This window comes from Ambystoma mexicanum, chromosome 6p, assembly GCF_040938575.1.
Source record: "Ambystoma mexicanum isolate Mex_15411 chromosome 6p, UKY_AmexF1_1, whole genome shotgun sequence".
NCBI lineage: Eukaryota > Metazoa > Chordata > Amphibia > Caudata > Ambystomatidae > Ambystoma > Ambystoma mexicanum.
In genome coordinates this window covers 1,489,354,492-1,489,375,492 of record NC_090935.1, presented here as the reverse complement: position 1 = coordinate 1,489,375,492, position 21,001 = coordinate 1,489,354,492, and the positions used below count along the sequence as shown (strand labels likewise).

Genomic DNA, 21,001 nt, shown 5'->3' with positions numbered 1-21,001 from the left:
TTCTTCTTCATTTGGTCCACAAATGGAGAAAGCAAGGCGCAATGTCAATAAGGCTGTTCGTGCCTTTCTAAGAGATTTTGGCATGGCCTCTTTTCAAAATGAAAATATTATGTTTCGTAGTACATACATTTTTCGCAGAGATGGAGTCCATCTTACTTATGCTGGCAATCAGATTTTTCTGAGAAATTTACAAAATGCATTGCGACCTTATTTAGAATTACAGCATCCATTTTGTAATAGGTGTTGAGTATTTCTAATTTTTCAAACACAAACACCACCAAAAGGCTCTTTTCAGAGCCACCACTTCCTCCCAGATAAAATTGTAATGGTTATGATAGGGCAGCACCCCAAAATTTTAGATGTCCGCGGACTGTCCGCAGACTGTCCGCGGACTTCTAAAAAATACACAGGGCCCTGCTTCATATTTTTTCACTTCTATTTTTTAACTGTGAAAGGCGGCTCTGAAAAGAGCCTTATTTCTTTTGATTTTTGTTGTTTTATATATTTTTTGTTTTTTTATACAAGACACACGACACACTCGGAGAGGAGGGGAAAGGAGGGTAAAGGAGGGGACACCAACCACAGGGTAAAGAAAGGGCGAGCTGAGAGAGGAAGATGTAGAGTGGGTTTTATTTGGGTAGTGAGCAGATCTTCTCGTGCTCTGAGACGATAGTCTCAAAAGCACTTCGAAGTCGCTCCCCCCTGCAGAGTACTGCGTCGCAGTACATACACACAACTGTGACCCTCGAAAGGTAAGGGTCATCAGCATTATGAATGGCCTGTGAGGCAGCTTGAGGAATACGCTGTCCCACAGGAGTGTTCCTTGTGGTGACAGGATCAGAAACGGAGGATGAAGTAGAGGAAGTCAACCTGCTACGTTCCTCGCAAGGTACAACCTTGTGAATGGCCCCAGTGTGGAATGACCTTAGGTGTCGCTTCATGGTAGTGGTCCCAAAGCTGTACGAACCAAGCCTCCCGCGACTGAGTACCATTTTGCACTTGTTGCAGGTGACTTGGTTTGCACGAGCCTTAGGACCATTCCCACAAATGGTAAATAACTGCCACACCCAAGACTCACGCCGAGTGCGGGTAGTAGGGAGTTCAACTACCTCATCCTCGTCATCCTCTTCTTCCTCCTCTGCATCCTCATTCCTGTTCCCCTCTTCAGGCCCTTGGGGTGGTGGTGGTGGTGGAGGCGGTGGGGGTGGTGCTGAGGCAGATGCAGCACCAGGTGGCAGCAGTGGAGCCATGGATGCCATCACGTTCTTGATGGAAATCTGCAGTTGGCAGTAAAATTAGCTGTGCTCTGTAGGATAGCCAGAAACACAATGAGAATAAGCTCTAGGGCGTGGACTTTTATAAGGGTGCTTGTACGCAGTTCGCGGACATGCGCGCTGTCCACGGACAGATCGAACACAAAAAAAGGTTACTCCCCCCTGCAGAGTACTGTGTCGCAGTACATACACACAACTGTGACCCTCAAAAGGTAAGGGTCATCAGCATTATGAATGGCCTGTGAGGCAGCTTGAGGAATATGCTGTCCCACAGGAGTGTTCCTTGTGGTGACAGGATCAGAAACGGAGGATGAAGTAGAGGAAGTCAACCTGCTACGTTCCTCGCAAGGTACAACCTTGTGAATGGCCCCAGTGTGGAATGACCTTAGGTGTCGCTTCATGGTAGTGGTCCCAAAGCTGTACGAACCAAGCCTCCCGCGACTGAGTACCATTTTGCACTTGTTGCAGGTGACTTGGTTTGCACGAGCCTTAGGACCATTCCCACAAATGGTAAATAACTGCCACACCCAAGACTCACGCTGAGTGCGGGTAGTAGGGAGTTCAACTACCTCATCCTCGTCATCCTCTTCTTCCTCCTCTGCATCCTCATTCTTGTTCCCCTCTTCAGGCCCTTGGGGAGGTGGTGGTGGTGGAGGGGGTGGGGGTGGTGCTGAGGCAGATGCAGCACCAGGTGGCAGCAGTGGAGCCATGGATGCCATCACGTTCTTGATGGAAATCTGCAGTTGGAAGTAAAATTCGCTGTGCTCTGTAGGGTAGCCAGAAACACAATGAGAATGAGATCTAGGGCGTGGACTTTTATAAGGGTGCTTGTACGCAGTTCGCGGACATGCGCGCTGTCCACGGACAGATCGAACACAAAAAAAGGTTCAAAACGTTTCAAAAAGTATGTAGAAACTCAGGATTACTATGTGGGACTTGTGCCATGCTGAGTTTTTATGGAAAAATATTGTGGATTACTTGAAAATGTACTTTGAAATTGTTCGGGGACACGAACAGTGTCCGCATTCAGAACACGTGATCAGCGTGGGCGCGGTCATATGATAGCTTCGCGAACATGTCCACGAAGGGAGCGGCTGTCCGCAGGACACCAAATGCACCGACAGTGGTTTGCGCATGCACGTTGATGTTCTACGGACACTGTTCGGATGCTGAAGTAATTAAAAGTGCGTCACATGTCAAACGAACAGTTACGGACAGGCGTTTGTTCTTAGAACAGTTTCAACTTGCTTGCGGACAATACGGACCGACAGAGCGTCCTCAGGACACATTTCAGGATACCACATGTGTTCTTATAACAGTTTCAACTTGGTTGCGAACAATACGGACAAACATAGCGTCCTCAGGCACCCCTATTTTTTTATATTTAGGAACATTGCAGGATACATAATATGTTCTAAGAACACTTTCATTTTGTCAACGAACAATACGGACAGCGTCGTCAGGACACGCCAATTTCGTCCTTTGACAAACATTTCAGGAGACAGCTTGTGTTCTTAGAACAGTTTTAACTTGCCTGTGAACAATACGGACAGGCATAGCTTCCTCAGGACACCCCTATTTTGTTTATTTCCGAACATTTCAGGACACAGCGTGTGTTCTTCGAACTGTTTGAACTTGCTAGCGAACAATACGGACAGGTATAGTGTTCTTCAGGACACCCCCATTTTGTTTATTTACGAACATTACAGGACACCACATGTGTTCTTAGAACAATTTCAACTTGGTTGCGAACAATACGGACAGGCATAGTGTTCTTCAGGACACCTCCATTTCCGTTTCTTCACGGACATTCCGGACACCCGCGCTGTCCACGGACACCTAAATTGCTTTTTTTTAATAAAAAAAACATGAAATGAATTAGAACACAATATAAAAATGTAACTTTATTTAACATGTATTATTAATTTATGATAGAGAAGGTGAGGCAGAAACTGAAACAAAAACAGGAGAATTAGGGATTTCAACAGGATTTGTATGAGGTGAAGAAGGGATGGAAGTCTCATCAAAACGTTTTGGTTCATGGAGAGGGTTTGGGGATAATTGACTGGGATATGGTGAGGGGGGACAGGTACATGTGGGACAATGGTATGTGGTTTTTTGTTTAAAATGATCTTCCACAAAGTTTTTTAAATTATTAAAATGTGTCAACAGTAGATCCATTTTTTCTTCTATGCTATGAAGAGTCTTACCCATAACAGCTTTTTCTGTAGTACTTTCTCTTTTGGTATGCTCTGTACAAAAGAAAATATATATGTTAAATGTATATAAAATAATAATAATTAAATGGTTTATATTGTAAAGTGTCTACCATTAGATTCACTATCTTCTGACATTTCCTCAAGAAATGCTCCTCTAGCCATTCCAGAGTACTAGACATTTCTGTGAGAAAAAAAAACATAATATCATTATTTTTTTATCTGAAACAGAAAGTTTACAAATATATGAGTAAAATGCAGTACACTTACTATTTCAGCTAAGGTGTGTTCTGAGTGGTCTGTAGATGTGCTGTTGTTCTTGGTTGTGGAGTTTCTGTGAGGTAATCATGTTGGAAGCCTATCTTTCTTCTTTTGGTATATTCCATTTTAGAATATATTGTATTTAAATGAATGGTTAGTGTGTTACATATATGGGTTACACTTCTTATGTATTACTACATATAATGTGTATGTGTGCTGGTTTGTGACGTTGTAAAATGTTCATTCATATGTTATGATATAAAAATTAAACATACCCCCCCCCAGAGTTTTTGGGTAGTGGTGCTGTTGTCCGAACATGTCCGCGGACATCAAACTCAGTAGAGGGGGGTCAGTATGTTCCATTTTACATGTACATAAAGTCAGAGATTTTATTGTTAAGTTGTGCTACTAAAAACCAATGAAATTCAGTGAAAAAACTTTGTTAAAGGGACGTTATGGTTAAGTTGTGCTACTAAAAACCTATGAAATTCAGTGAAAAAACTTTGTTAAAGGGACGTTATGGGTCCAAGTAAAACCATAAAACCCCTGAAATTCGCCAGTTATGGTAAGCTAAGCAACCATAACTCGCCACCACCGTGCACTTCTAAGACTAACACCCATGACATCAAAGATGACATCACAAATGTCATTGATGACATCACTGATGACATCACATGTGTATTTACTTTTCATGAAATGTGTGTACAAGGGATCCTTATTATATTGTTGAGAAAAAAGTGTCAAGGATCATTGCAATAAATATCATAAGCTAATTAGTGCATTAAACAATGCATTGATATGAATAGCATTCTATTATGAGGTTCTATCTAGAATACTAAGCTACTCATGCAGAAACATAGCATTGTGTGCAGCATACATGATGAAGGTATAATATTCATAATGTTGATATGTTTAATAATGAAATGATAATTGTTTTCTTATTAGAGTTTTGTGTACTGTCAAATATGTAATAAGTAGCTAATAAAACCCATATATTACATAATTGCATTACTACAGTCAAAACACAAAGAGACTAAAACAAATACAAATATGGCTATATACAGGGAAAGTGAAGTAAACAAAAAAGCATAAGTAGTAGCAGAAACAATTCATAACCTAACTGATTATTTTCATGCAAATAAATGATTGTTCTGTTTCAAAGCTGCTATTTACCCTATGTATATGTACCACATGATGTGACCGGACCCTAAGGAAAGTAGTGTGAGTACAATGTATACAAAAATGAGGATATACAAGGAAAGTACAGCCATAAAAAAACAACTGAACTATCAGAAAGTACTGATAACTCTATTGATTATCTTCATGCACAGAAAGGATTGCTGTCTTTCAAGCTTGTGTCTTCCCCTGTGTATATGTTTCATATGATGTGACTGGATTCTAAGGGAATTACTGTAAGAACCTCCTTGAAGGATAAGTCTACAAATATAGTATGTTTACAATTTTTAGTTCATGACTGTTACTGAAGAAAACCATGTGGCCTAGATATGTCAGTAAAGGAAAAAAGAGGGTCCCAGACATATGATGTCATCAGTGATGTCCTCAATGACATTTGTGATGTCACCTTTGATGTCATGGGTGTTAGTCTTAGCAGTGCACGGTGGTGGCGCGAGTTATGGTTGCTTAGCTTACCATAACTGGCGAATTTCAGGGGTTTTTCGGTTTAACTTGGAACCATAACGTCCCTTTAACAAAGTTTTTTCACTGAATTTCATAGGTTTTTAGTAGCACAACTTAACCATAACGTCCCTTTAACAAAGTATTTTCACTGAATATATATATATATTCATTGAAAACATTTTGTTAAAGGGACATTATGGTTTAGTTGCCCTAAGAAATTCAGTGAAAAAACTTTTTTTAAGTTAAAGTATAGTTACTTTTCACTGAATTAGATAGGTTTTTAGTAGCCCAAGTTAACCATAACGTCCCTTTAACAACGTGTTTTCACTGAATTTGATAGGTTTTTAGTAGCAGAACTTAACCATAACAAAGTTTTTTAATTGAATTTCATAGCTTTTTGCCAGGATACCATTCGTTTTTATAGACGTATGTTTTCAAACTCTAGTGTGTCCAGATCAATTAAAGAACTATCCTTTGCTGCTCCTACCCCTCGCCAAATGAAGCCTCTTTCACCAACTCCCAATGAGGTTGAGCAAACTGAACCAAAACATGGTTTAGTTGAAACAGCCCTTACTTCAATGAATTTTGCAATACAATCATTAGTGAGTCTGTTTGAGACACTTAATGTAAAAATAGCCCTCCAAGCTGTACAATTAGAGGAAATTCTAGCTTGGCAACACTCATTTTTAATACATACTGAATCTCTAAAATAAATGGCACTCACTGATAAAATAAATATATCGGAAAGTTGTCAACCAAACGCGCAAGGAGATGTAGCTATTAAAAACAAAAATGAAGCAAATGACTGTTCAGTACCTTTCATTCCCATTCCAATCATTGATCCTCAATGTGTAAAAGCCCAATCAACAATACTGAAGTACTTGAATCAGCCGAGCAACACCTATCAATGGCGAAATCAAATTATGCCTTATGCTCAGGTGGCAGTGACCAGACCCCAGGATTAAAAGTAAAATTAAACAAATCCAAAGTCGAGCAGAAAAAAAAGACTCAGAACATCAAAAATGTTAAAGTAAACCCCTCTTCTCAATCAAAGCAATTTATTAAAAATGTAGTACAATCACAGTCTGCTGCTCCTACAGCTTCTAAAGCAATAGCAAAAAAATATATACTCCAGGCCTCTCAAAAGAGACATCCATCTTTAATCAACAAAAATTGAAAGGTTCAGTCTTATAGACCATTGGATGATCTAGTGGCTGCTGTTACGGCAGCACCTGTCAATAATGCAGCCCCTCACAGCCAACCTATAACATTAGGCACTGTGGACAACACACTAGCCTCTCGTCACAGCGAAATAAGACAAGCTGTGGATGCTTAAATGGCCACCCTACGACCCCAAAAATCTCTCAGATTTTGTCCGAATGATAACGATCTGTTGAATTTGAACACACATCCAATTGATCAAGGGCCCCAAAGGGAATCAAAAACCCAATGACCTATACCTGCCTCACAAAATCCTATGTCAACTTGGCAAAACTCTACTCAAGTGCCAGATAAAGATGTGCTAGAGCAAAAATCCAAAACTCCCACAGGCCATCCTCTGACAGACCTAGAACTAAAACATTTGATTAAAACAACCATGTTTCAAATCTTTGAAGTTAAAGGTTCCTCTAATGATCAGCTCAAACAGACTCCGGTTACAACCCTGAAAAATCTCAAACCAATAAATCAAGCAGTTAAAAGACCAGCAGTTCACTCACTTACCATGATGTGTCGTCCCTTGCCTTTTACCCGGTACAATTTAAATCGTACCTCGGTTCTATCAATCTTTAGTGAAATATCAGCGCTTGAAGACATTGGTACAATCGATATAGAATTAGTCAAGTTTGCTGAATCATCGAAAAGAACATCAGTTGAAAACCCAGACTTGAACTGAAAGTGATTGTGTACGATGTATTGATAGAACACTTGAACATTTATGTATTTGCTATTCCTGTGTGCAGTAATAAATAACGTTTTTAAAAAAAGGAAAAGAACATCAGTTACTCTCTGTTTGAATTCCAGAGTTGTACTCAATACCATCTGGGCGGTTAGATCCCAACTTTTTGAATTGGGCTTTGTTATACTAGCTGGCCCTGATAAAGTGGATAGTGGAGTCTCTGCATTGCCCACCCAAGTGACCACTCCATCAAACGGAACTACAGGAAATCAAGCTCCTTCCAAAGGCGCCTGCATTTGTGGTTCATCAGCAATTCAGAATTAGCTAATTTCTGAAACCCGTGCCTCTCTGTCTTTAGTCAGCTGGAACTCGAGAGGCTTTAAGCACTTAATCAACAAAAATGAAACTAATTTAGCAGTATATGACATCATTTTTTTAAAAGAGACGTGGCTTATGATGCCACCCTCTTGGAATAACTATGATGTCTACCTTGTTGCAGCCAACAAGGCGAAGTATGGGAGACCGACGTCTGGGCTTTTGATTGCCATCAAACAGAGTTTACACTTATACTCTGAGAAGTGGTTTTCCCCCAATCCATTCATCCAAATGATCAAATTGCATCAGAACCAAAATGTATATGCACTAATCAATGTTTGTTTGTTTGTTTGTTTATTTGTTTGGTAATGCGCAGCAAGCCCTTAGGTAGACGGGCACAACAGAAACAAGAAATCTTAAAACTTAGTTACAGTACAAGGTTGCAATTCATAGAGCAGTGATTGCAGTAGGAGCAAAAATACAGGTACAATATACATTAAATGCAAAGCAATGGTCTTGGTAAGTCAAGGAGGCATTATCGTGAGTAGCAATATATGCACACATACATATACAGATATGTATATACAACCTTACATGTCTACGTTAACGTGTATCCATGGTGCATGCAAATATGACCAAACAGATGACCATGCGTGTATAGTTAAGTAATCTACAGTGTAGTTTGAGGGAACAAAGGGTCGTATAGGGGCTGGAGAGGTAGAAGTGTCGTTAGTGTGTAGCCAATTGAGTATCTTATGTCTGAATATAGGGTAGGGTTGTTCTAGTCTGAGGTCAACTGGTAATTTGTTCCAACACTGTGCCGCTTTAACAGGGAAACTGGTTCCTCCTGCTGTCAAGCGTTTGAACCTAGGAATCTCAAACATAAATGAGTTAGCAGATCTTGTAGGGCGGGTAGCTGTTCTCCTGGTAATTTTATCCATAAGGTATGGGGGTGCTAGGTTCTTCAGGCATTTGAAGATGAGGGATGCTGTTTTGAGGATAATTCTATCTGTTATTTTCAGCCAGTTTACCTCCTTCCTGAATTCGGTAATATGCTCTCTGTAAGGGATGTTCAATGCTGCCCTCAGGGCGTTATTCTGCAGTCTTTGGATTTTGTCTGTAATGTATTTGTTGTCTCCCGAGTACAGGGCATTACAATAATCTAATCTTGACATGGTAAGCGCGTTGGCTAGTGTGGTACAGCTCGCTCTTGAGAGGTATGGTCTGGAAGCTCTGATGAGTTTGCAAGTGTACGTTGTGGATGAGGCAAGGGAATTGACTAAGTAGAATCTAAGTAGAATCCTAAAGTTTTAACTACAGACATCACCTTGATAGGGTTGTTATCAATGGTGAAGGATGAGTAGTTTGGTCTGAGTTTTTGGATATTAGCTTCAGAACCTAAGATTAGTAATTCTGTTTTTTCGTCATTCAGGCAGAGGCCATGGGATGCTATCCATGCCTGAATGAGGGTGTATATTTTGTTCACCAAGGCTGTATATTGGAACCGGACGTGCTGAGTGATGACAGGTTTCTGGAATCCATGAATGAAGCACTAGATTTGGTGGCACAAGAAACAAACCTTTGCCATATCATAATAGCAGTGGCACAAGAAACAAACCTTTGCCATATAATAATAGCAGGGGATCTCCATTTACATTGCTTGATTCGATTAGACATCTTGAACGAACCAGATTACAAAAATGGAACAAATTTACTAAATCCAGAAATCTTTTCATGCTCAGCGGATCCCTGTTGTCAGACATCCCACCTAAACCGACCTGGCACATAGGTTCTAGTACTGGTATTATTGATTTCACTTATGTAGACATGAGCCTTTTTACACAGATATCGTCTTTTCAAGTAATACATTCTGACCTGAGTGATCATAATATGCTAAGCTTATCCTGGGTCCCCAATAGTCTGTTGGCGAGAGTTACACCTGAACCTCATCTGGGAAATTTGCGAGTGAATACTGCACGAAATAGATTAATCTGGTCCGAACCCACATTGAATCCTTTTAGTAAACGCTATGCCAGAGACATTCTCAAAGCTAGAAACGATGATCTCAAGTCTTCTGTGGTGTATCCTAAATTAATGCAGCTATTTCAACCTAACTCTGTACAGACAAAGAAAAAACAAACACCTTATCTACATGTTTACAATCACGAAATTAAAAAAATGAAAGCAAAAGTTAGACATGAAAAACGAGAAACTTTAAAACTATCTTCCGATAGCAGATAAAAGGCCCTAACACAAATCAAAACAAAATATAAGAATTAGATAAAAGGCATGAAATCCAAATTATACCAGGAAGATGGCAGCAATATGCTGAGGAAACTGTCTAACAAAAATGCCTCACAAATATGGAGTATCATAAATCAAGCGACAGCTGGAAACCAGGTGGCAGTACAATCACATTCTGTAAAAGAACAGGATTGGATTGACTATTATCAAAAGCTATTTAGTCTCCCAGAAACTGCTATGGCTCTTGACCTCCAAATAGAACAAACTGCTTTCACTTTCAACTATGATTGTGACAATACATTACACTATATACACAAAGCTAGTCGCTCCAGAGCTCCAGGCGGCCTGTCCAACCTAATAATGAAACAGTATCCAGAAATCTGGGCTGACATCCTCATAACCATGTTTGACCACATATTAGTCTCTCAACAAATTCCAACATCATGGAAACGCTCGATCACTATCCCTATATATAAAAAGGGAGACCGCGCAAATCCAGCCAGCTATCGACCAATATCATTACTAGATGCTCCAATAATGGTTGCATCATTTTAAAAGACCTTAATACTTGGTCAGAAAAAAACTTCAAGAGAGATCCCTTTCAATCAGGCTTTGTCAGTGGATTGGGAACAGCTCCCAATATGATCACTCTCAATATGCTTCAATCACAAAATGGCCTTTGATTCAGTGGACAGGAATTTATTATATGCAAAGTTGAACACATATGGTTGTCCTACATCTCTGCTGGTCCTGATTAAACAGTTACACACTGGCACTACCATGCAAGTGAGGTTATCCTTTGAAGGTTTCCTATCGTCTGCATTAAGCACCTTTCGAGGTCTCAAACAAGGGTGCATAATGGCTTCGATATTATTTTATTTATTTATTCTAGATATGGGGCCTCTTTTCTCAAGGTTGTGTCCGATGCTCATAAATTAGGCAATCATCGTATAGCTTGGATGCTCTACGCTGACACCCTGATACTCATATCCCAAACCCCTAATGGTCTCCAAAATTTGTTGAATGCCATGACTGAATATGCTCAATTAAACAACCTTACAGTGAACCTTGAAAAATCACAGATCTTGGTATGTAAAAATTCAAGGAAATCGAAGTCATGTAACTATGTTTGGACTTTACAAAATACAGTCTTAAAAATAGTCTCTGAATATAAATATCTTGGTTTGACTGTCTACGATAGAATATCCAACATCAAGTGCCCCAGAGCCCGACGGCATTACTAACGTAGATTTGAAGGAACACCTTACAGAATGGACTGTCTTCACCCACGAGGTAATCAAAAAATGCATTAAAACAAGATCTATACCTGTTTCATGGACGACAGCAACCATTGTTCCGATTTACAAATCGGGACCCAGAGATCAACCTAAGAACTACCGACCAATCGCACTACTAGATGTAGTTGGGAAGGTGTTTGGTTCACTGTTGCTGGAAAATTTCCAAAAATGGTCTAGGGCAATGGGACATGAGGACCCTCTACAATCTGGGTTTGTGAAAGATGGGGGAACTGCACCAAATATTCTCCTACTAACCACTTTAAAGAGTAAGATCCAAGAAGGAAGTCCGAAGATCCATCTTGCTTTCATTGACCTGGTCCATGCTTTTGACCAGGTCAATCGCGAAATTCTTTGGGAAAAATTAACAACAAGAAATTGCCCGGAAAGCATTTTAGGGCCTACCAGAGCCCTTCATCAAGATACTTCCATCAGAGTGCGTCTAAATCAAGGGGGGGGTGTTATCTGAGTTAATTCCAATGGCAAGAGGAGTGAAACAAGGGTGCCCTCTTGCACCAACATTGTTTAACTCATATCTCTGGGATATTGAAGGAAGTGACCAGGAGGTCCGGTCTTTCCCACCAACAGTAGGGAAGGTTAAGATCCCGAGATTGCTCTATGCGGACAATCTAATTTTGATGGATTATACCTCAATTGGCCTTCAACGCCAATTAAATGAATTGCCGTCCTATATAAAGAGATCAATAAGGCCAAAACCAAAGTCATGACTATGGAGAATCAAAACACCCGCACTGAGATTTTTAGTTGGACCCTGGAAGCGGGCGGTTAGATCCCAACTTTTTGAATTGGGCTTTGTTATACTAGCTGGCCCTGATAAAGTGGATAGTGGAGTCTCTGCATTGCCCACCCAAGTGACCACTCCATCAAACGGAACTACGGGAAATCAAGCTCCTTCCAAAGGCGCCTGCATTTGTGGTTCATCAGCAATTCAGAATTAGCTAATTTCTGAAACCCGTGCCTCTTTGTCTTTAATCAGCTGGTACTCGAGAGGCTTTAAGCACTTAATCAACAATAATGAAACTAATTTAGCAGTATATGACATCATTTTTTTACAAGAGACGTGGCTTATGATGCCACCCTCTTGGAATAACTATGATGTCTACCTTGTTGCAGCCAACACGGCGAAGTATGGTAGACCGACGTCTGGGCTTTTGATTGCCATCAAACAGAGTTTACACTTATACTCTGAGAAGTGGTTTTCCCCCAATCCATTCATCCAAATGATCAAATTGCATCAGAACCAAAATGTATATGCACTAATCAATGTTTGTTTGTTTGTTTGTTTATTTGTTTGGTAATGCGCAGCAAGCCCTTAGGTAGACGGGCACAACAGAAACAAGAAATCTTAAAACTTAGTTACAGTACAAGGTAGCAATTCATAGAGCAGTTATTGCAGTAGGAGCAAAAATACAGGTACAAGATACATTAAATGCAAAGCAATGGTCTTGGTAAGTCAAGGAGGCATTATCGTGAGTAACAATATATGCACACATACATATATAGATATCTATATACAACCTTACATGTCTACGTTCACGTGTATCCATGGTGCATGCAAATATGACCAAACAGATGACCATGCGTGTATAGTTAACTAATCTACAGTGTAGTTTGAGGGAACAAAGGGTCGTGTAGGGGCTGGAGAGGTAGAAGTATCGTTAGTGTGTAGCCAATTGAGTATCTTATGTCTGAATATAGGGTAGGGTTGTTCTAGTCTGAGGTCAACTGGTAATTTGTTCCAACATTGTGCCGCTTTAACAGGGAAACTGGTTCCTCCTGCTGTCAAGCGTTTCAACCTAGGAATCTCTAACATAAATGAGTTAGCAGATCTCGTAGGGCGGGTAGCTGTTCTACTGGTAATTTTATCCATAAGGTATGGGGGTGCTAGGTTCTTCAGGCATTTGAAGGTGAGGGATGCTGTTTTGAGGATAATTCTATCCGTTATTTTCAGCCAGTTTACCTCCTTCCTGAATTCGGTAATATGCTCTCTGTAAGGGATGTTCAATGCTGCCCTCAGGGCGCTATTCTGCAGTCTTTGGATTTTGTCTGTAATGTATTTGTTGGCTCCCGAGTACAGGGCATTACAATAATCTAATCTTGACATGATAAGAGCGTTGGCTAGTGTGGTACAGCTCGCTCTTGAGACGTATGGTCTGGAAGCTCTGATGAGTTTGCAAGTGTACGTTGTGGATGAGGCAAGGGAATTGACTAAGTAGAATCTAAGTAGAATCCTAAAGTTTTAACTACAGACATCACCTTGATAGGGTTGCTATCAATGGTGAAGGATGAGTAGTTTGGGCTGAGTTTTTGGATATTAGCTTCAGAACCTAAGATTAGTAATTCTGTTTTTTCGTCATTCAGGCAGAGGCCATGGGATGCTATCAATGCCTGAATGAGGGTGTATATTTTGTTCCCCAAGGCTGTATATTGGAACCGGACGTGCTGAGTGATGACAGGTTTCTGGAATCCATGAATGAAGCACTAGATTTGGTGGCACAAGAAACAAACCTTTGCCATATAATAATAGCAGTGGCACAAGAAACAAACCTTTGCCAGATAATAATAGCAGGGGATCTCCATTTACATTGCTTGATTCGATTAGACATCTTGAACGAACCAGATTACAAAAATGGAACAAATTCACTAAATCCAGAAATCTTTTCATGCTCAACGGATCCCTGTTGTCAGACATCCCACCTAAACCGACCTGGCACAGAGGTTCTAGTACTGGTATTATTGATTTCACTTATGTAGACATGAGCCTTTTTACACAGATATCGTCTTTTCAAGTAATACATTCTGACCAGAGTGTTCATAATATGCTAAACTTATCCTGGGTCCTCAATAGTCTGTTGGCGAGAGTTACACCTGAACCTCATCTGGGAAATTTGCGAGTGAATACTGCACGAAAAAGATTAATCTGGTCCGAACCCACATTGAATGCTTTTAGTAAACGCTATGCCAGAGACATTCTCAAAGCTAGAAATGATGATCTCAAGTCTTCTGTGGTGTATCCTGAATTAATGCAGCTATTTCAACCTAACTCTGTTCAGACAAAGAAAAAACAAACACCTTATCTACATGTTTACAATCACGAAATTAAAAAAATGAAAGCAAAAGTTAGACATGAAAAACGAGAAACTTTAAAACTATCTTCCGATAGCAGATAAAAGTCCCTAACACAAATCAAAACAAAATATAAGAATTAGATAAAAGGCATGAAATCCAATTATACCAGGAAGATGGCAGCAATATGCTGAGGAAACTGTCTAACAAAAATGCCTCACAAATATGGAGTATCATAAATCAAGCGACAGCTGGAAACCAGGTGGCAGTACAATCACATTCTGTAAAAGAACAGGATTGGATTGACTATTATCAAAAGCTATTTAGTCTCCCAGAAACTGCTATGGCTCTCGACCCCCAAATAGAACAAACTGCTTTCACTTTCAACTATGATTGTGACAATACATTACACTATATACACAAAGCTAGTCACTCCAGAGCTCCGGGTCCGGGTGGCCTGTCCAACCTAATAATGAAACAGTATCCAGAAATCTGGGCTGACATCCTCATAACCATGTTTGACCACATATTAGTCTCTCAACAAATTCCAACATCATGGAAACGCTCGATCACTATCCCTATATATAAAAAGGGAGACTGCGCGAATCCAGCCAGCTATCGACCAATATCATTACTAGATGCTCCAATAATGGTAGCATCATTTTAAAAGACCTTAATACTTGGTCAGAAAAAAACTTCAAGAGAGATCCCTTTCAATCAGGGTTTGTCAGTGGTTTGGGAACAACTCCCAATATGATCACTCTCAATATGCTTCAATCACAAAATGGCCTTTGATTCAGTTGACAGGAATTTATTATATGCAAAGTTGAACACATATGGTTGTCCTACATCTCTGCTGGTCCTGATTAAACAGTTACACACTGACACTACCATGCAAGTGAGGTTATCCTTTGAAGGTTTCCTATCGTCTGCATTAAGCACCTTTCGAGGTCTTAAACAAGGGTGCATAATGGCTTCGATATTATTTTATTTATTTATTCTAGATATGGGGCCTCTTTTCTCAAGGTTGTGTCCGATGCTCATAAATTAGGCAATCATCGTATAGCTTGGATGCTCTACGCTGACACCCTGATACTCACATCCCAAACCCCTAATGGTCTCCAAAATTTGTTGAATGCCTTGACTGAATATGCTCAATTAAACAACCTTATAGTGAACCTTGAAAAATCACAGATCTTGGTATGTAAAAACTCAAGGAAATCGAAGTCATGTAACTATGTTTGGACTTTATAAAATACAGTCTTAAAAATAGTCTCTGAATATAAATATCTTGGTTTGACTGTCTACGATAGAATATCCAACATCAAGTGCCCCAGAGCCCGACGGCATTACTAACGCAGATTTGAAGGAACACCTTACAGAATGGACTGTCTTCACCCACGAGGTAATCAAAAAATGCATTAAAACAAGATCTATACCTGTTTCATGTTCGACAGCAATTATTGTTCCGATTTACAAATCGGGACCCAGAGACCAACCTAAGAACTACCGACCAATCGCACTACTAGATGTAGTTGGGAAGGTGTTTGGTTCACTGTTGCTGGAAAATTTCCAAAAATGGTCTAGGGCATTGGGACATGAGGACCCTCTACAATCTGGGTTTGTGAAAGATGGGGGAACTGCACCAAATATTCTCCTACTAACCACTTTAAAGAGTAAGATCCAAGAAGGAAGTCCGAAGATCCATCTTGCTTTCATTGACCTGGTCCAGGCTTTTGACCAGGTCAATCGTGAAATTCTTTGGGAAAAATTAACAAGAAATTGCCCGGAAAGCATTTTAGGGCCTATCAGAGCCCTTCATCAAGATACTTCCACCAGAGTGCGTCTAAATCAAGGGGAGGGTGTTATCTGAGTTAATTCCAATGGCAAGAGGAGTGAAACAAGGGTGCCCTCTTGCACCAACATTGTTTAACTCATATCTCTGGGATATTGAAGAAAGTGACCAGGAGGTCCGGTCTTTCCCACCAACAGTAGGGAAGGTTAAGATCCCGAGATTGCTCTATGCGGACAATCTCATTTTGATGGATTATACCTCAATTGTCCTTCAACGCCAATTAAATGAATTGCCGTCCTATATAAAGAAGAAAAACTTAGAGATCAAAAAGTCCAAAACCAAAGTCATGACTATAGAGAATCAAAACACCCACACTGAGATCTTTAGTTGGACCCTGGAAGGGGAATAGATAGAACAAGTGGAGAAATTCAAATATCTGGGGGTAGTCCTTAGCAACAATAAACAAGCGCGTCCAATGCAACTCCACCTCTTGGAAAAGGCAAGAAAACTGGCAAGACAGGCAAAAGTAATTGACATAAGATTTGGTTGATTTACAGAAATCCCTTTGATTCAATTTTATAAGGGAAAGGTGGTTCCTTCTTTGATTTATGGTGCGGATGCAATGCTGACTATACCGCAAGGTTTCTGGAAACATCTAAAAGGCATGTTTTGGAAAAACACACTGAACTTACCATTATCAACACCGGTAAAGACCATATGTCAGGAACTCTGTTTGCAATCACTGGAATCGATGGTTGCTAGAAACTCACTAATGCTATACAGGAAGTCCCTGACCAGCACTTGTCCAAACGTAATGTCTATTATGTACACAGAAATTGAAGAACAGAAAAGTAAAATTTTGACGTATTGGATGAAAGAACATCAAAAAACCCTTGCTGAAATAAATAGCTCTGAAGAAGAACTTATTCAAAACCCAAACAAAGTTAAAAAAAAATGCAGGAACAAGACAGGATACAGACTACATCTCTGGACCGAAGAAGTAAATTGATAAGCCATTTGCCCCCAACAACACAAGGTTTAAATGACTTACCGAAATACCTAAATAAAATGCCAAGTAAGACACTGCGAGATACCTTTTTACGAGTGCGAATGAACCTCTTACCAACAAATGAGATCAGAACTATAAGGAAACTAACACTGGACACTAGTTGCCGGTTCTGTAAAAACAAGACGCAAACAGAGACACTACGACACTTATTACTATCGTGCACCTCTCTGTCTAGGTTGAGAATGGCATATTTGGGTCATCTACTCAAGGACTCAAGAACGTGCGATGAAGAGGACTGGTGGAACCGATTAATAGAGGGGGATAAAATCAGCCACATGATAGCGGTCTCCCAGTTCTTCATGAACTTGAAGCTCCAAGACTATAAACTGGAACAGGCCGTGGGCTGTGAACCTGAAAGATCTGTTTGTGGGCTAGTTTGGACTATAGACATAATCTATAAGATGAAGAGAAAGGAGGGAGGGAGCTGAGGAGCACTTTCTTTTTTTTCTTTTCCTGTAACATTTTTTTACAAGTAAAAAACAAGTAAAATAACAACAACAAAAAAGAATATCCAACATGTTATATTCATTACATCTTGAAACAAAAATGACTACACTGATATCACAGGCAAAAATTCTAATCTTTCAATATGGTAAATTTACGTACAAACATCTGTTGCTTTTCTATGAACAAAAAGTTATTCCTGTCATGTTATACAGAGTAGAAACTATGCCAAACACTCAAACAAAAACGTGGAATGGCTTAGAAGCCAGATTTGGAAGAAAACTTTAAAACTACCAAATTGCATTCCAGTGCCGATCCTCCGTCATGAACTGGGCGTAGTGTCACTAGCATGACACATATTATGGCGAATGTGCATCCTATTTCACAAATGTCTATTGGGTCTAGATACTTATAACCTCCTGAGTGTCATAGCCCACCAGAACACAACATCACACAATCATTTTCCAATGATAAGGCGTAAGTGTGTAGTAGAAGCTATGGCCGAAGCAAATATTACCATAAGCTTATTGATTGAAAATCCATCACGAGCTAAGGTGAAACTGTACCAATGGGATTGGATAAAGAACAGAGCAAATGGCACAAAATACAAGGACTACCAAATTTGGGTAAAAAAGATTGCGACAAATGTCAGATTATTTACTAAAATGCCTATCACCAGCCATAAGAAACAAATATTTACGATTTAAATTAAATCTGTGGCCAACAAGGGAAATATTAGCCCGACGAAAGATAATATCATCCTCTCTGAGCTTCTGTCGTTATTGTAATGTTACAACTGAAAAAGAGACACTACAGCATATATTGGTTTCATGCCCTATACTGAGTGCACAACGAATGTTATATTTTAAAAAACCTTTTATGTTTATTTAGTGATAGCAGTGATGAAAAAATGTGGCATTTACTGTTTTCGGACAAGAGATTTGCAGTAATGAAAGCTATAGTTCAATTTCTGGAATTTGTTTTACCAATAGAAACATGATATGAAGAATTATCCTTTTGGCAATTTGCTATTTTACAATGAATTTCGAAAATATGAGATGGGCCCAGCGTTATTCTAAATAGGATCTGTTAGATCAGTTTATTTTACAGTACTGTTTAATTTGTTTTTTCTTTTACAAGTGATGAAATTCTTATCTAATCTTTCTTTTCCTTTCCTTTGTAATAATTGCCTTTTTATAATATGTTTCATGTTTGTTTTATCCTGTTTAATAGTTTTTGAAATGTAAATTATTTGTATTTGAAAAGTAGAATTTTCTCAACTAAACCAAACAAAAAAAGAAAAAAAATGTATGTTTGATGAAGTGGGCCTGTTATCGGGCCACAAGATAAATTGCGGAAAAGCAGTGGTCTTCCCTCTAGATGTTAGACTACCATGAAATGTTTTGGGTTTGTGGAATTGTCGCTGGGAAGTGGGTGCAATAAAGTATTTGGGTATTTACATGGTCTGGGATTTGAAAAGAATGGCTGAATTCAATATATCAAGAATATTGGAGAATATTAAAAGGGACATATTAAAATGGTGCCAGCTGAAGATGGGATTATGGGCTAAGGTTAACGCCATTAAAATGGTCCCTTTGCCAAAGATACTCTACATCGTACAGTCCATCCTTTTGAAATTCGCAAAAAAGGTAATCTCTTCTATTGATAAGGTTTTCCAGGGATTCCTTTGGGGGGAAGGTAATAGTCCAAAAGTGCCCAAATATATGTTGATGCATCCTGTGAAAGAGGGAGGATTTGGATATCCAAACCTGATGAATTACTGCACTGAATTTGTCCTGAAAAAATCAACTTCTTATTTCTCTGAAGTTAACAATTAGGTTCCCAATTGGCATATTATTGAGAATGCTCAATTTTCACCTTATGCACTAAGTGATGTGTACTCTATGTCAAAAATGCCAAATTTGGAGGTGAAATTACCTACTATATGCGGTACTAGGGAGGCATTACAAAGTTTTATGAAAAATAATGGGGACAATATCTGGATGCATTATGACGCATCTTTGTGCCATAATATGGGGCTCCAAATGATGAATAAAACTTTATGCTGGAAAGGTTGGATCAGTAAGGGCATACTTAAAATTCCTGATGTGTGGCAGAAGGGTCGTATGATTCCGTTCGACCGATTGAGAGTAACCTTTGGGATTGGGCGTAGGGAACGGGAATGTTATAGGACTTTGAAAGCTCTTTTGACTGAAGGGACAAGAATGTTGAATGAAGTTATGACAGAGAGGCCCTCGATGTGTGAGATTATTCGCTCTACCCCATGTGCTGTATCCACGTACACTAAGTTAATGCCAATGGAAAGGTCAGAAGTGGATGCTTGGCATAAGCTTCGCCAGGCTTGGATGGAGGATCTTGACATAGTTATTCCTGTGAAGGAATGGGAATATCTGCTTCACGTGGGGGTACAAGCGAAAATGGATCTGGGGCTATGATACATTAGACAAAGGATCCTTTACAGATTAAATTGCACACCGTCTAGGACGGCGAGATTGGGACTTTTGGAAACTGATTCCTGTTGGGGATGTGGATGTGGCGGTGGTACTTTGATGCATATGCTGTGGGTATGCTCAAGAGTATCTAACTTTTGGTCTGATGTATTAGATAGATTGGACATTGTGGTGGAGGAGCAACTTCCAAGTACTTTCTCTTCGACATTTTATTATCAAACAGAGGAAGGGGGGATAAGGCCAGGGTAAGAACGGATTGGATCAATAGAGTTTTGGTGATGGCGGCAAAACAAATATTATGAGTCTGGAAGTCAAGAAAGAAACCAAATGTGGAAGAATGGTTATTGGATGTACAAACCTTGTCATACTATGAAAAAGTTATGTTTTTGAAACAAGGTAGGGAGGGTTATTATTCTTGACTTTTGGGGTCTTTTAATGAATTGCACAGTTGAAAGTCCAGTACCATGTATATATTCGTCTGTTTACATTAATTGGGGGATTAGTTTAATGGCTATATGGAGTTGTCCGTTGTGCATGTCACTGTTGTCTTGTCTTGTTTGTTGTGCGTCAAAGATCTGTAAACTGGTTGCAAAATAGTGCTTTGTGATTGCTATTAGTTTCTTTGTTTTCATGAATTTAAGTATAGTACTGTATGATTCTTGGTAACGTTATGAATTTTACAATCTGGTCATAATGTTAAGATTTTGAGATGGTGTTGCTGTTCTGTTCTTTGTATATTAATTCGAAACAACAAATAAAGTGGATTAAAAAAAATCCATGTAATTTTGATCATTCTTCAGACCAAATGATGCCTTCATCTATACGTACATTTCTAAATGTTCCCAAACAGAATATTTTGCATTTGTATGGTAAGGGTCATAAAGCTTTTTATAGCCTTAATCTGTTTGAATGGATATTTCACTAACTATGATTTAGTTTTTGTTTTTCTCTGTCTCCATTCTTGGATCCTCGGGTGTAATCTCTCTCCTGCCCAC

The 21,001-nt window shown here is 39.4% G+C and overlaps 1 protein-coding gene across 1 annotated transcript in view; it reads left to right on the top strand.

Moving 5' to 3' along the window:
* LOC138511076 (trichohyalin-like) overlaps positions 1-21,001 on the top strand; it is a 3,831,204-nt gene that overhangs the window by 2,650,140 nt on the left and 1,160,063 nt on the right. The gene's annotated exons all lie outside the window — the stretch shown is intronic.